This window comes from Lagopus leucura, unplaced genomic scaffold (genome assembly GCF_019238085.1).
Source record: "Lagopus leucura isolate 7727_CA_CO unplaced genomic scaffold, USGS_WTPT01 Super-Scaffold_100021, whole genome shotgun sequence".
Lineage (NCBI taxonomy): Eukaryota > Metazoa > Chordata > Aves > Galliformes > Phasianidae > Lagopus > Lagopus leucura.
This window is the reverse complement of record NW_024962274.1, coordinates 8,654,497-8,671,349: the sequence shown is the minus strand read 5'-3', so window position 1 is coordinate 8,671,349 and position 16,853 is coordinate 8,654,497.

Sequence of the window (16,853 nt, the reverse complement as noted above, 5' to 3'; positions counted from 1 at the left end):
AATCAGTCAAGAAACAAAATTCTTCTTAGCCAAGTAGAACAGTGCACACAGCAAAAGTAATGTATTTTATTCTTTTTATTTTCCCCCAAAAAATAGTGTAGAAGAATATTAGATATATAGTCATCCTCACATCTTGCACTGGTGTTGCAACCAGTCTCCTAGTAAATGATAGGTAAAGGAAGATGACATTTCCTTGCCTTTAGTAGGAGCAATAATCTTTATGTTACTCCAGACTTTAGGTAGAAAACTCCAAAAACATTTAGGATTTTTGTGGAGATCCTGAGGAGTACATTCAGCAAGAACAGTTCAGCATCTATTTGGGGCCCCAGAACCGTTGACACCGATGTGCCTGCCAGACCCAAGATATGTCCACAGTGCATTCTTTGTATGTTTCCTGAGGAGTTAATAATCCACTCTCAAGATTAGGAGCATGGAGTGAAAGAAAAACACACTCAGAGTGTTTGAGAGGGTAAGAGGGGCTACGCTAAAACTCAGCTTTTGCAGGTTCAGGAAAATGAGCTTTGTTTTGTGAAAATCTGAGATTATAGTGAATAGCTGAACACTTATTGGCAAGCTGAATGGCTGCCAAATATAGCCATTCCATCAGAGGTTTCTCAAATAGTGGATGTCTGTATAAATGAACAACCTGCTTCTGCCATGACAATGCCTTTATCTTTAAATTATACTATTTAAAGTATCCTTTTTTTTCCTCCTGAAAATAACTGCTAATGGCATCACAACTAGATCATACTTACTGAAAAGTCTTTCTGAGACAGTGGTCAGAGCTTAGAATTCTTTTTGAAGCAAGTTCTTGCCTAGTAATGCTGGTTTTATGTTCTTTCAGCACGGAACTGGGCTTAGGACTTTGAAATTACAAATGTTTGCATTTCTCCTACCTCCACAAAGTTACCAAGTCTGATACGAAAAATCAGAGCAAACCTTTGTAATGGTTCATGAGATACTACCACCCTCTCTTGAGCTCTCTCATTCCCTCATTCCTTATACACATCAATGTGGGCTTTTATTACCATTTAATAATAAATGGTATTTTGTTTGCCTATCTGACACTTTTATTAACTTTACTCATATGCGTATGCACATATGTTTCTCTAGATCTTATTTCTCCCCAACTCACTCTCCTTTCTATTCAGGGGAGAGGAGAGGAAAGAAAAAGTGCAGCTTTATTTGAAGAGAATTTGTCCCTAATCTGTTGCAGCTGTAGGGGACCGTTTGGCCAATTAAAGAGAACAGGCTTTGGCTCCTTCCCAAATGAGGTGACCACATGTTACACTTGGATTGGTCACCTCAGGGGAACAGTGGGTCATAGGGGCATCTGTTTGTCATTTCCTCTCTGATCAACATTGAGCAAGCAAGAAGGAAAACGTGTATATTTTCTTTATCTTGTGGCTTGTCCTGCAGCATCAAAAGGTCTAGTAGCTTCTAATCAGGATAGTAGAGTCTCCTAGAACGTGATGTGAGCTTTAATTCCCAAATCCTCGACGTTTATTTGCTTTGCTTAGTTTTGAAGTATTGTTAACTTATTTCTGTCTTTAAGACAGAAATGTGAAGGCTGTAGTAACGTAAAGGAATTATGACAGGTTTATACTGGTTTAAGAGATTTTAGAGTTTCTCTCAAAGATAGGAAATAAGCCCCCTTTAACAAGGCCATAGCCACCTTCTGTTGTAAACAATCAAAAAGGTCAGGTGCAATTCCTAAGAAACAGAGTTCTGATATAAATATAAGAAAGCATCATGATCTTCAGTGTCCCAAATGAGTGATGTAATCTCACACTCAGCAAGGAATGTAGGCTATGAATTATGAAAAATTTTATGAGTTGATCTGTAGTTTAATCAACTTCTAAGCTGTGTAGGTACCCAGGGTTGAAATACTGGAGGTTACTGGAGCCATCACAATGAGATTGTCCAAAAAAAAAAAACAACAACATCTGGTTTCAACTAAACTCAGATACTAATAAACTAATGCTCATCATGAAAGGGGGAATGCTTCAATCAACTAGCCAGGTCAGTGAACTCATTTTCTTCTCAGTGTGGCTGACCCCTCATTTTCAAGCTGTTATGGTTACCATAAACTGATTATTTTGTTCAGTAAATGAATTAGTGTCACTGGAAACAAGATTTTCTTGATTTGAAGCTTTGATCTTCTTCAGTGCAATGAATTTTGAGTTGTAACATTTCCATTCTGGGTACTGAGCACTGCAGTAGCTGAGCGTTACAGAAGAAGTTTCTTCATGGCAGCTGAGCTGATAAATGTGTTTTCTTAGCTGAGGTGAGTGAGGCTGTTGGTGTTAAAGGGGCTGTGAGCCTCACTCAAAATTGTTTGAAGGAAGGTGAGCACCCATGGCGCAGCTGATGAACCATGGTAACCTCTTTATATGCCTCACCCTTGATCAGAGGCCAGAAGGGAAACAGCAATCTTGATCACCATATGGTGGAACGTAGCAGGCTGTGCTATGGCCTCAGGTTATGGACTAGTATCAAACCTGGTAATGGCTTTGCTGGGGAAGAATTCAGAAGTGTGGTGCATGTTGAATTATGGATATGTATTATTTTTTAAGTGGGGACTTTGATCATAAATAGTTACTCTAGTCCCAAAAGCAAACCTCTTAAATTTTTTTGTAGTGAAATAAGAAAGGCCAAGTTTTAATTTCCCTTTGGCTTTATTAGCTCCCTTCCTGTTTTCCCCCAACAGAATTTTGTTTTATTTTTCTGGAAGCTGTTCTCATCTGAAACTTAAAACCGAAGGCAAGCCTGCCATCACAGTAATGACACAGCCCTACCTCAAATTCAACCATTTATCCCTGTCAATTATTGTGTTCTGCTTCTGTTACACACTTAATTTTCCAAACTATGTTGCATGCAACAGGTTTGTCTGAAGAATTGTATGATTTTGGTATCTGTGATTTAGTATTGTACAATTTTTTAGTATCTGTACATTGTCTATTAGCTTTTTGATTTGCTATCTTTCTTTATAACTCATTCTAAACGTCATAGAACACCTGTACAGCAAAACTGAAAGTCAATGTGGTTACAAGTTAGTTCTTATTTATTAAATGCCTCTAAGTCTAATTGGAAGAAGGGGTAAAATTCAGCTTTAGTCAGTATCTTTTTCTTCTTTCTTTGGACTCCAATTCCATTATTCCAATAGCTAGCAAAAAAGTAACAGCTGCTGCAAAAAATTCTATTTGGACATTTTTCAAGAAGACCTAGAGAGCTGAACTTTCAAGCTTTGAAAAGTGTGGTAGCCTTTTGTCCCCTAAAACTGAAACTGAGAATATCAAAAGGTTTCCTTTAAAGGCATTCAGATTTTCAGGTACATTAAGAATGAAAAGATCAGTCTTTTATTAAATTTCAAACAGTTTCATCTCAAAACTTGAACAGACCCTCTGGAGAGCTGGTCACTTAGCAAATTATTCTACTTTATAAATATCTGTCTGAGAATTTCATCCAAGCCTGCCAAAGCCATTGCTAATTTCAACAAATAATTTGGTTACTCGGTGAAGAAACTGTATGTTTATCAAAGGATAATTCCTTTTATTAAAGGAATGAGGTTCTTGTTAAGGCAGTTCCTAGATCAGCGCAGTTCAGTGCCCAGCAATGTGGTACATGGCTGCTGGAATGTAGCTTTGTCTGCTGGCTCTTGTGGATTTGCAGAAAGTTTCCAAGAGACATGACCATCTATTTGGAACTACATACATCAGATAAGCCTTATGGAAGAGAGCAAGTAAATTGAGAGTGACTAACACTTTTGGTGTTTTATTGAAATGCTTTAAATGAGTTGGGCATCTGTAACTTTCTCTCCATCACCCAGGCTTCTGTGACTTTATAGGTTGAGAGGGTTTGGGGCACTGCTAAATAAAAAAGCATTCTGAAGGAGGACAATAGAGTATGTCTAAATTATTGAGTTGTACAGGGTCAGGAATGAAGGAGCAGGGTTTGATTGTCCATGAACCGCTCTGATTTCGGGACGACTGATGCATGCTGAGTATGGATATGCCTTGGATACATGCTGTGTGTCAGGTTCTCTAAATAGTACCCTTACAGGTGGCTTCAGCTTTCCTGATATAATTCTACCATTGATGTGCTTGGAGGCAGGCTGCCTGACCACAAGGTATATGTAGGCAACAAATTTGCTGCTAGGAAGAAGCCACCCTATTCACTGAACCACTAGCAGTACCTACCCCTAGCTATTGCAAAATTTCAGAAAATCAGTCTCTCAAGAGTGAAACAGACTTGGCATTTCATCATGGAAATTCTGAAGATGTCCATGAGTCATTACACCAGCTGCTTATTAAAGCTTGGTTGAAGAATATTTAACTACACCTACCATTAATCAGGAAAACTTCTATATTTTGACTCAAACGCAGTACTTTTAAGTAATTCAGCAGGACACCCTCAACTGTACTGTGTTGCAGTAATCAGACTGAGAAGTCAACACACTTTCCATAACTCTCACGTCCTTTTAAAATCCGCAACTCGGTCTATGGCACGTTTAATTGAGATTTATTTAGCAAAGTAATTATAACTTCTGGTGTATATTTAATTCTGCAATTACTATAGCTTTTTAGCTGGTTAGAGCTCGTTTTGCAATTGTGACAAAATAGGCTTCTTTTTTTTTCCACTTTGGGAGCTGATACAAGCTGAAAACACAGCATATACGAGCAATCCCTTTTGACATCTGAAAAATAAATCTGTGTTAATACTGCTTTGGCTCTAGAAGATAAAGGATGTCTTCCATGGGAATCTACTTATTTATGTCTACGGTGTATTTGCCTCATGGTGTATAATCAAAGATAGTAACTGCGCACTACGTACTCTGACATAATTTCATCCTTAACTTGCCGCTGTGTTTTCTGAAGTTGGTAATGTTGCTGAGGAGCTACTGAATGGTACCTAGACAGTAAAATCTTGATTAAAACCAACATAAAATTTCACAGAACTTTGGGAAAAGTGTTCATAAACTGTATTTAATTTCAAAATTGAGAAAGATTATGGATGTTAGCTACAAGTATTTCTAAAATACATTAAGCTGTGAATGCACAATTTGCCTATAATAGATGGCATAAGAAAACTGGGGGAAAATCCTTGGCAGATCAGATTCAATATTTTCTTACATAGTGTATGGAACTCCTATAGTATTTTGAATTGGCATGTAATAATGCCAATTCTCATGAATTTCCAAATTAGAAAATGAGAGGATTGAGGCTAAAACTGGACTCTTTCGTCTCTAAGATATGGACCTCAGAATATTGAAATTTTATGAAATTTTGATAGATTACTTTAATCCATTTATAATTTACTGATATTGATAAAATAAATGACAGATAATTAGTAATCATATGGCATGTTCACAAATACTAATCTTAAAATTCAAATAGCTATTTTCAATGTCTGGACTGCTTAATATCAGAACTGAAGATAAAGTATGGCCTTATACCCTGCAGAGTTTGACTGACATCATATCAAACTGACATATTTGTATCCTAACAAAATATAAAGGGAGTTTTTTTGCAAGGAAGATGGAAAACTGCTGGACTTTTTCGCAAAGGTCATGTTCATCTCACTTCTGTTCCCCTTAGAAAACATGACTTGTAACATCTTTCAGAGTCATAGATTAGATATAAATTCCTGTAAACATGATTGGCAGAAGTAGGAATATTTGAAACTCCTAAAGTAGTTTGCTTAGGGTGGATGCATGGTGTTATTTACATAGACTAATCATATAGGAAACTTGTTATTTCAGATCAGGTGAGTGTTGCATCAGGCAAACTGAAGGATTTGTTACCAATTGTTCAAAATTCAAAGCCCAAATGCAAAATTCATCACAAAAGTGTCTTTTATGAAAATAACTTTGAACCCTGAAAATTAATTTTCCTGTAAAGTTTCTCTTCAGAATGTCAACGTTACTGCTGAAATCAGCATCTGGTAAGATTAAACCTTAGGTCCTTATCCCACAGTCCTTTATATAGGAGTTTAGTGTTTTACAGTGAAAAAATGTTTACTCACAGTTATTATCTTTGTTTTTTAAAATAACCATAGATTTAGAAAATTTTAGCTTTCTGCATATTAGAATGTATTACAACTTAGCAATTTCAAAAACCTATACAAAATAAAATAAAACCTCTGTAATCTTTATGAACAATTCTGTGGAATTTGAGAATTACGTACCTTTTTAAAGACCTGCATAAACTTATAGGCCAGCAAAAGAAATGGTTTTATTGCTGCAGTAGTTCTATGATTTTTGGAAAACTTTTCAACATTTAGGAAAAAAGATTTTTGGTCCAGCTGATCACATCTCTCTAAATCAAGATCCCTGATCCAATACCTCAGGAGGTAATTATGACCTACCACTGAATTTCCAGCCTAGTGCCTTGTTTTGTGGTGAACTGATCTGGACCTGAGCAATTGCAAATGCTGAGAATCCCTTTCTTGTCAGGATCTGCTCGAGTCAGTCTCCAGTGTTTAAGAATCCCAAAGAAAAAAGAAAATATCAGGGAAGTTGTTTTACTGATTCAGATCATTTTAGTTTTCTTATTGTAGAAAAGAACAAGTTCAATCTTCAGTTAATATTATTGATTCAATAAGTATCATGGTATTTTATCTCATAAAACTACAAACTGTAACGGAGGTTTCAAGTATGGTTGAATGCTGGTTCAGTTCAAATATGTATATCTTAAGCTTGTTTACAGACACGAAAAAATGCAAGATCTGTAACACTGGTGTGATATTTATAGTTTGTTTGCACAAGAACTCTGAGTGTGCACTGTTTGTTTAGACAACTGCTACTGGATTTTAGAACTGGCCCTGCAGGTCAGTGTCAACACTTTGCAAAGCACTGCTGGAAAAGGTTGCAGGAATTTTCTACCCAGGTCTACAAGTTAAGTTTTTCCATATTTGCCAAAGAATTTTAGTGAAAAAACAAAGATGTCACTATTGTCTTAATTTTTTCATGTTTTGTATTTGAAATATGGCCGTAACTTCTCAGCATCTTTATTTATTGCTCTTTTTGCAAAATATGGTACATCCATTTTCTCTGCAATACGTACAAAAATAAGTACTCCTAAAATGGAAAGGTTTATAGTATCAGCAACTATGTCTCACAGTCTTTCTGAAGATTGCTTTCTCTATTTTCTCTAGCTGAGATAGTGGTTTGACTTCAAGTAGAAAAAGAATGTTGACATTGGAGATAATTCTAGTGAGTTGAACATAGAAGTAATTTTTTTTGCCATTATTTTATTGATTTGAAAATTGACAGTATTTGAATATTAAGTTAATTGTATGCAAAAGTACTTCCAGAGAACTGGAAGGCTACCCATAAAAGATACTAGAATTTGATTTAGAGAATGGCACCTGAGGTGATGTTGTAGGAAATAAGTTGGAAGAAAACGTGACTTGGTGACTTGGATGGATGATTTCCAGTCCTTCTTGGCTTTCATGTGCAGGACATGGGCTTTAGGTTATTTGAGCAAGATGCGGATGTGCATGTTTGTAAGGACTTACATAAAGTCATTTATCATGGACTCGGTTACTGACAAACTTGTCTCAAGTTTTGATATAATCACAATTTTTCTGGATGTGATCAAGGCATTCAGTGCAGATTTCTGGAATTGCGTGTATACATCAGGACCTAAGATCAGCACCTCTGCTCACCTAAATTCACCCTTCCCCTGCAAAATAAGCAATCCAAAGAACCTCACTTCCACCAGAAAGATTCACATTTTTTCTAATCCTATTTTGTTGCAATTGTATTCAAAATATGCTTCATACACAATTACACGAGTAATCCCAGACCTTGTAAATTCAGATTGCTCCTGGAAGTAGATTAGGTGCTTCTTTATGTGAATTTCACAGCTGTTGGCAGTCTGAAGTGTGCTTTAAAAAAAAAAAAATATATATATATATATATATAAATAAAATTAAAAAAAAAAAAATATATATATATATATAACTACAAAAAAGCAACCACTCAATTTGGGTGTCTAGGTTGACGTATTTAATATATTTTAGTTTCAATACCTCTCTGTTCTAATGGACATGTTCTCCTGCCAGGATGATCTTTGCCTTTTACTGTGTATTTCCTCTTTTTTGTTGTGTGAGAAAGGAGCAAGGCAATACATAATTATCTGTACAGAACAATTCACTTCTGTAGAGCATCATGAAAAGTTTGTTTTTCCAGAGTAACTGCAGATTGCAAGACTCAAAGAAACCACCAGCTTCCCATCTGACAACTAACTGCAAGGGAAAACAAGCAGATGCAAATTTGATCTGAATTTCCCTTAAATTTTTCCACCTCTTTGGTTATCCCAAAGATTGAGCTAAGCAAGAGCCTTAAAACTGCAGCATTAGTGTCTGCAAGCATCGTATGTACCACTGCATCTACAGTTTGCACTGTACACATACTGGACTGAATCCTTCTCTGTATAAGGCCATCGTAAACAGACATTCTTCTAGGCTTTCTCCAGCACTCCCTATGATACAAGCATCCCAGTTTCCCTGCCTGTATCTCGCTCATTACTGTTGCCAACTTAAAGTTGCTTTTTGGTTTGATTTGCTTCTTGCTTAATCTTTGCAGATTTTTGGAATCTTTATTTTCTGCATCTTAAGCCTTCTACTGTGTGTACTTTGAAACAAAGACTGTTCGTGTCTCTTTGCACCAGACTTTCACATACTTGATGACTTATATTCACTGTCATTATTCTTAGGCAAAACAAACCTGTTTGCTCAATCTGTACTCAATTTTTTTTGATGTTGTGCAACACTGCTTTCTGTCACTGCACCCACTGAAATTCTATATGAATCACATGCTTCCTGGGAATTTAGGTAAAAAAAACATCTTTCTAAAACTTTCAAGTCTTTAAATTATGAACAGATGCATCCTTATTCAATCATATTACTTTTTGCTGGAGAAAACTTAATATCCTTGGGATGCTGTGTTGCACAGATCAATTACAAACCAGTTAACAAGAACATTTCAAGTAATCTAATTTTAATTTGCATAACCTTTGAAAATTGGATTATTAAATCTTAGGAATTGTAATGTATGCACAGAAATGGGTACATCCTGGCTTAAAGTGTGTAAGTCACTTGGTCACCAAAGAAAGTACAGTCTTTTATCACATTATGAGCATTTGCTGCGGATTTGTTTTATTTGGAAGCACAACCTGGAAGTAGTAAACTGCAAAGTGTTTCAGGAAAGAGTTAATTTCTTAATAGAATTTGTTTCCCAACTCCATGCCAGAAAGGAACAAGTAAGAACTTGCTAATTGGAGAAGGTGGGAGGGCTGTGGATTTGTGGGCAGAGCAGGTGATAATTAGACTAATTATGTGAAACTAGCAATTGACTGCCAGGTGTGCAAGATACAGAGCATGAAAGAGCAAAGGGGCAGTTGGTGGGGAGTATGCAAGCAGGAACTTTTAGGTATCTTTTAAGGCATTGAGTGAACATAGCTCTTGTTGGCAGTCTGTTCAAGATGAGTTGTTTATGTGAGAGGGAAGCAGTGGTAAAAGAAGTTGTCTTTGTTTTTACAGATTATTTTCCAAGTGTGGTTTCAAGCTTTTGTGTTGCATCTGCATGTTCCCTAATGCTGTGTGCCTTTCTGATAGTCAAGAGGTATTCATATATCAATATGAATGAACAGGAATTCCACTTTGTGGTAGTGGTGTAATATCCTTGAAAAAATGTAAAAGTTGCTTTCTGCTGGATAAAGATCAGGTTTCATCCCATCTGGGACTACTGCCTTTTGGTATTAACTACAGCTTGAAATGGGGATTGGTGGGAACACTTGTGTTACTTTCAAATATATGTACTGAAGAGTAATTCAGTCATACATATTTTAATACAAATTACAGCATCCTAAGGAGCAACTATAAATAAGCCTCTGCTGCCATGTGCCTAACAGGCAGATGAGTGTTGCACTCTCACTGAGTAGCTCCGTGACTGAGAAACAGATGCTCCTAAAAGTTCTAGCCCTGATTCTGGTCTTTGCTTCATGTGCTTGAATGTTTGCCTATATCAATTATTTGTAATCAATCAGTTAGTTACTGTGAATGTGCAGATGACATAAAAGCACTGCAGAAAGTATTTAAGGGGATGTTTCATTGATCTGCTTCCTTCTTATCAGATATATACAGTGCAAAATGTTGAAACGTACCTGGTTAAATGCAAGGATCACAAAAACAGGGTGTTAATATCTGGGTTGCTGTTCTGTTCCCTTATCAAGTGCAGTGTGGATATGAATGCTGCTGTTGTCAATATTTTACTGTAAAGAGATCTTTTACTTGCTTGATAGGTATTGTAGATGTTTTTAAAATCTTAAATATCAGCTTTATATTGTTTTATAACTGTTTTGAGCTATTAGTGTAGATGCACTGAAGGGGATATTTCTTTTTATATCACTACAGTCTGAACCAACATGAATATTTTCTGCCATACATGAAAATGATGTAACAAAAATCCACAGTAGCAGAAAGTAAACAACACATTTTATGACTTTCAAATGAATGGACTCTGTGTACTGGGAAAAGGACAGATAAACTCATATGCATATCATCAGGGTGGTTTTTCTGGGGTATATTTTAAGACTGAGAGCAGTCTTAGTGTAGTCTCAGTGTAGACATCACGTACTTAAAACATGAGATTACCTTCCCTAACATTTCTATAACAAGGGTGTTCTTCACATTTTCAGTAGTTAAAGCATTTGGTGAAACATGAATGCTGCAATTATGGTATATTTAAGGAAGCGGGAAGTATTTTAGCATTGAAACATTAATATTTGGTAAGCAGTTAATAATTTGACTACTGGGTGTTTAAAACATAGTTCTTTTAATTCAGAAGATGTACAAAGGAATGAACGTGGCTTCCATTGTCCTTTGGGCAAAGTTTGCAGCCATTTCCCAAATTGCGCATAATGCAGAAACATCTGGTGGCTGAATATCCTAAATGTAGGTGAATAACCAAATGGATCACTTCCCTGCCCTACTACTGGATAAATGCTGAGTAAATTTCAGTCCAGCAAATGCCTGTGACTTAGCCATCTTGTATAACATCTGCTGTGAATTCTGGAAGAGAGTACTGTCTTGTGTTTAGGCTCAGCTACACAAGTAACAAGCTCCTCAACGTATATTTGGATCTTGCAGAGGGTTTCAGAGAGCAGGGCAAGTTGATAGAGAAGTCTCAGTAGCTCTCAAGATCTGTTGTAATACAAAAGAAATGTACAGCCTAGGAATGGTGTCCCCTGAAATACAGTGATCAGGATATCAAGTTGCAACTGCTAAAAGCATTTTTGCCTCAAAGAGAATGTTAGCTGCAGGTGTTGCCCATATCCCAGGATTGTAATGCTTGTGGTGCAGGTGTGAGTGAAGTGCAGTCTTTCTGTTCTAGTGTAGCAGTATTTCTGTGATGTTTCCCTGCTTCCTTACTGGTATTTCCATTATGCATTTGTAACTATGATTGCTTGGTTTCAACTTCTGAAGTTTGAAACTTCTTGTTCCTCTGGGCCATGTATTATGGAGCTCATAAGAAACCTAAGATTTCATCTTAGAACGTGAGGTAATGTAACAAGGGAGGGAAAGAATGGGGTGCAACATTGCTTTCTTGGTGGCATGAAAATACCGAGAGTGAAGACTTTAATATTATTATCAGTTGAGAATTCTGCTACGTATTTCACTTCTTTTGAAGAAAACTGTAGTTTAAAGAACTTATAATATGTCAAATCTGTGTTGTACTAGAAAAATGATAGTCTTGGTGCCTATTACAATTCACTTTAAACTATTCTGAACCTGGGCAGTCAAGACAATTCAGTAATCTTTCTTTGTTGCGCAGCTTGAAACCTTTGAAGGAAAACAAATGGTGTATTTTTCCTTTAGTCTTACAGAATGCATGCTAGCACTGTCGAACAGTCTACATGTGTAGTTTCTTTTTCATTCTTTTTTAAATTTATGTCAGGGGATGTTTGGCTCATCTGTTCTTTGGTTCATAGGAGTACTAGTTTCTGAGAATAGCACAATTAATGTAATACCTAAGAATTACTTTCTGTGGTTATAAAAGGTAAATGAAAAGTTCACAACATTATCGAACTTAGTGTGCCTAGTATCTGTGTTGCATACAAGTTAATGTATTTGTGAGTCCCAAATACCAGAGCACACCTTCTTGATTCATTTGAAAATGGAATTTATTTTCTAAATCAAGACACTTTCATAATACAATATACAACCCTAGCTTAACGATATGAAATAACTCTATTTGTAAATTAACTGAAAATTAATTCAAACAACAGAAGAATGCTAGCATGTATTAGTTGTAGCATTATTTTAAGCACAACTACCTTGTCATAAACTGTAACCGAGTTAAGTTTACAAAACTCTCTCTAGAAAAATAGCCCACTAGGCATCTAATCTGATGATCAGACTTTCATACCTTTTTTTTTCCTGCTTTGTTGTTTTCTGCTTGTTTTTTTTTTTTTTTTCTGCTTTGGTCAAAACCACATCAATCAGTGCATCCTCTAAACAGCGATTTGGAAATCAGTTTGCCTGAGAATTTATATAAGCTGTTCTAACAAATGGCCAAAAATAAATGTAATAAAATGTAAGCTGTAAACTTCTATCAGAGTAGATATGTGAAAACTCAGCTGCAGACGTATAAAATTGATGTTCAAATCTACTGAATGATATATATGGAAACTTAATACTTGGCTCATTCTGAAACATACAGAGCGTGGATTTGCTTGAGTTTCATGTCAGAATTTAGGTTGTGCTTATATCAGCAGATAGAAATTCTAATGGTGCATAATGAGAAAACAGTCCCTAATAATATACAGAGTTCAAATGCAGTTTAAAAATGGTAACTGAGCTTTAAAAAAAAATGTGAAATAATCCCTATGTTTAGGGATGTGCCTCTTGAGGTAATCCAGGGAATCTCCCTAGCAGTAGTGTTATCCCAGGGGTCAGTAACCTTCAAACAGCCATGTGTCATGCTGTGTTTCTCTCCCTTAAATGAGAAACTCTGCAGAATCTAGTAAATATTGCCTACTTCAAGACAAAAAGCTGATCAACCACTGTGCAAGGCACAAAGTCTCCAGTCCTGCGACAGTTCAAGGTTCAGTGGGTAGCAAGAAACCAGAGGCTCCTGTCTCTGTCTTGTTGTTGGAGGTAGTTGTCCCAAAATAATAATTACCATTTTAAAATTTGTGAGTCTAAGAGGGAATAACTGTAGCTCCTCTTGAAGCGTGCTCATTATTCTGCAATATTCTTCTATTAGCACTGCTCCAAATTTCATTGGCCCATTTCTTGACAGTGGTATGATTTACTGGGCAGAAGGCATGGGGATCAATGAAGAGTTGCTTTAGGATGTTTTTCTTTCAGAAAAGTTCAACTTCAGAGGGCAAAAGACCTATGCAGAGGTCATGGCAAAATCATATTAGGTGTAGAACCTGAACGTCGAAGGGCCTATGTCATCTCCCTATGTCATCTCCTTTGCCCCTTGCTGGTACAGCCTTTTGAGCTAACGGGAATCTGAATACTTGAAGAAATTCTAATAACTCTGGAAAAATTGTGAATAAAAGCAATAAGGAACATTGGATGTGAGAAACATGGCTTTTGAAACACTGAGAGTAAAAGGGTTGTGGAATATGAGGAAAGAAGGAGAGCTATGAGAGAGAGCAGATTTCCATATATTCCTGCTAAGTTTTTTAATAGATTGTATGATTGGAGGGCAACAAACTGGGGTGGGTTTGGGCAAGTGCTTCGTTATTAGTGGCAACAAGGACCGCATAGTAACACCTCTCTAACAGGAGCTTCCTATTATCACGGAATATTCCTGAAATAAACTTCAGTTCTCTCCTGGAAGAATTTGCTTATGGAGACTGTAAGACATATGAGCTTTGTTTGTGTTTGTTTGGTTTGCTTTCATAAAGCAGTTTGGAATTGTAAACCCAAGTGTAATCAGTGTTGCATGACTTTTCTTTGAATGCTATAATTACATTCAGATGTGAAGTGTGAAGTGCCTTGACAGTGCTGCAACAACTTTTATTCAAAGCTTTGAAGCGAAAGGAAGAAATGAAAAATCAACTATTGTCTTTCAGTGAGAATAATTACATCAGAGGTTCAATCACTCTTATCCATCTAATACTCTGTGGAATAGTGTTTCTGTGCAATGGGATGTTTACAGTGAGCCATTTAAAATAGTAGCTTATTAGACCATTCCCTGATGCATGCTGCTATACCTGGGGAGCTTGCCAGATACCATCAGTAAAATGCACCATAAAAGCAATCTGAAACCTCCATTCTTAGTGGAATTTATCTGATAAATACCTTGCTAAATCCCAAGTGTTTCATTCATCTTTTTAAAGTGTGATGCACTGATCTGCTCATCTGTTTAGCCTCACTGGCAGCATATTCTCTAGAGGTTAAAACACGTAAGGCAAGATATATCCATTCACTTTAATAGAGTTATCTCAGGAGGAGTGAGGCCTGCAGAATCACTAATAAACATGACCTTGCTGGAGCAGGTCTCATGGTGAAGACACATGCATGGCTGTGTTGGTAAACTCCATTTCAAGCGCAGATTCACCACATCTGATCATAACTTCTAATAAATGCATAGCCAATCACTTTTACCTGCTATTGCCGTCTGCAATGAGTGATAGTGAAGTGATAACAGATGCATAATCCTTTAATTTTTTAATAGGGCAAGTAATTATTTTGCTGTCAAAACTATGTGGAGGGTAGATATCATTTAAGACAGAATTTGTTTGATCGTTTCATGATTTTGAATTTGATTTTCATTCCATCTCAGAAGGAAATTGCAACAATTTTGAGTACTTCTCCTAGAAGAATTCCAATAAAAATATGTCTTGTAAAGGAATATTTCAGCCAAAAATGAAATTGTTTCTGTTTGAAGAGCAAAATACATTCCATTTTTTAAGTATCCAAATGCTCCATGTTGATGATTTTGGTGGTGGAAAGAATCTGTATTTATGTGAAGTTGCAATCAGAAAAGGTGTTCCTTTACCCCTTGCTTTTCTTTATGTCCCTATTTCTTCTTATGTAGATGACTGCCTTCCACTTCCATGCAATTTCAAACACCTCTGCTTTTTCTTTGATTTTTTTTTTTTTTTTTTTTTTCTCCCCATCTATAAGGTATTTGCTTTTCTCACAAACTAGATGAAGTAGACCTCTGTCTTCAAACTGAATGAACAGGAGATAGTAGAAGCTGCTGAAACCCTAATAAAACAGAAGCACAGAGTATTTGGCTGTCCTTGAAAGCAAAATAACAGAGCAGCTGTTGTGTGCTCTGGATCTGAACAACAGGTAAATCTGGTTCTATCCTGCTTTAATCAGTATATTGCAATACAGAATTGGTATGTTGAAGGCCCCCTTTTGGTTTTTCTTCAGGACTAATAACCAAGTGAGTAACTATGTAACTTCTTTCTGTACAGCTTAGTATGTGTGAGATCCCCTAAAATTTGGGAATCACAGATGTACCATCCAGAAATCAGTTTTATTCTAAGAATTTGCTTTTATAAGTTGAACAGAAGGTGATAGGTTTTGTATCTTATTCAGGGTGTCCTTTAGGATATTTACCTGGAACAACATCAGAAAAAAGAGCTTGATTTCAAGGTGAACACAAAATTGTGAATGTTTTGTAAGGCAGAAATGCTTAGTTTCAGCCCAGACTGAAAACTTCTGTCATCTATTCCAAAGGTACAAATTTGCAATGGCTCTGTCATTAGATAGGTGGATCAATGGAACTGTCTATTCCAGTCTGTGAGGCACTGTACTTATGGGAGGAGTTAAGTCTTCATGTGTTAGGAAAAACACACAAATGATGTTTTGTCTAGTTTGCATGTAATGAAGTATGCTCATAGTACACCTTATCAAACATATTCTTTATCCGCAGTACTGGAGAGTGAATTTCTTGTGATCACCTCCAGTCCAGTGTTATGTTAATCTGAGCAGAGTGAAGTGGTTTCCAAGCAAAATTCTGGAAGTTCTGATGAATCTTTCAGGGCAGCTGGTTTGATGGGCTCCAGCATGGGCTTTTGGCTCCACTTTTTAGATTTTAACTTCTTATATACAAGTGACTGACCTACATCTGGGATAAGAACTTCTGAGGGATGAATTTCTTACTTTGTCTAGGGAAAATCATCCAGAGTTTTTTGTTTTTTTTTTTTCCCCTCACAAATCACATGGAAAATCTATTGCCTTCTCAGCTGCCTTCTCAGCTGCTGTGCTGAGAATGAACCCCTTCCTGCAGGGCCAGACACTAGATCTGGGTTCTGAATAACTATCCTGCAAATACATGACTCTCTAAAAGGGTCCGTTTTTAAGCAGTGTGAAATATCTGAACTGAGATCAGTCATACCAATAGAACTAAGAGATGTATTAGGCCTTGAGTGTGAATTAGTGTCAAAGACAAAATTTATAGCAGCCCACTTGTTAATGAATTACATAGTCTTTATTTTTAAATATTGTGCATCTGCCAAACTTCCCACAAGGAATTCATTATACTTAACATTCAGAAGAAAATGGAGAAAATAACTGGTACTTTGAAGGGTGGGAAGTCTGGTTCCAATACAGATTGTTACTGACATTACATGTGTGAAACTGCCCTGAAGATGCTGATAAATAGAGCGTGCATTGTAAGTAGCTACATGCTCTAATCAGGGATAGGTTGCATGTTTATTAAAAAAAAAAATAACAAAATTGAAAGCCAGTGCTCCAACTGCTAGTCAGTGCAACTTGGTGGACAGATTGTTAAAGGAAATAGATATTGAAATGGCAAAGGATAGTGGGTCTACTGCATCCTTACCTGCAAGTTTTCCATTTCATCACTTCAC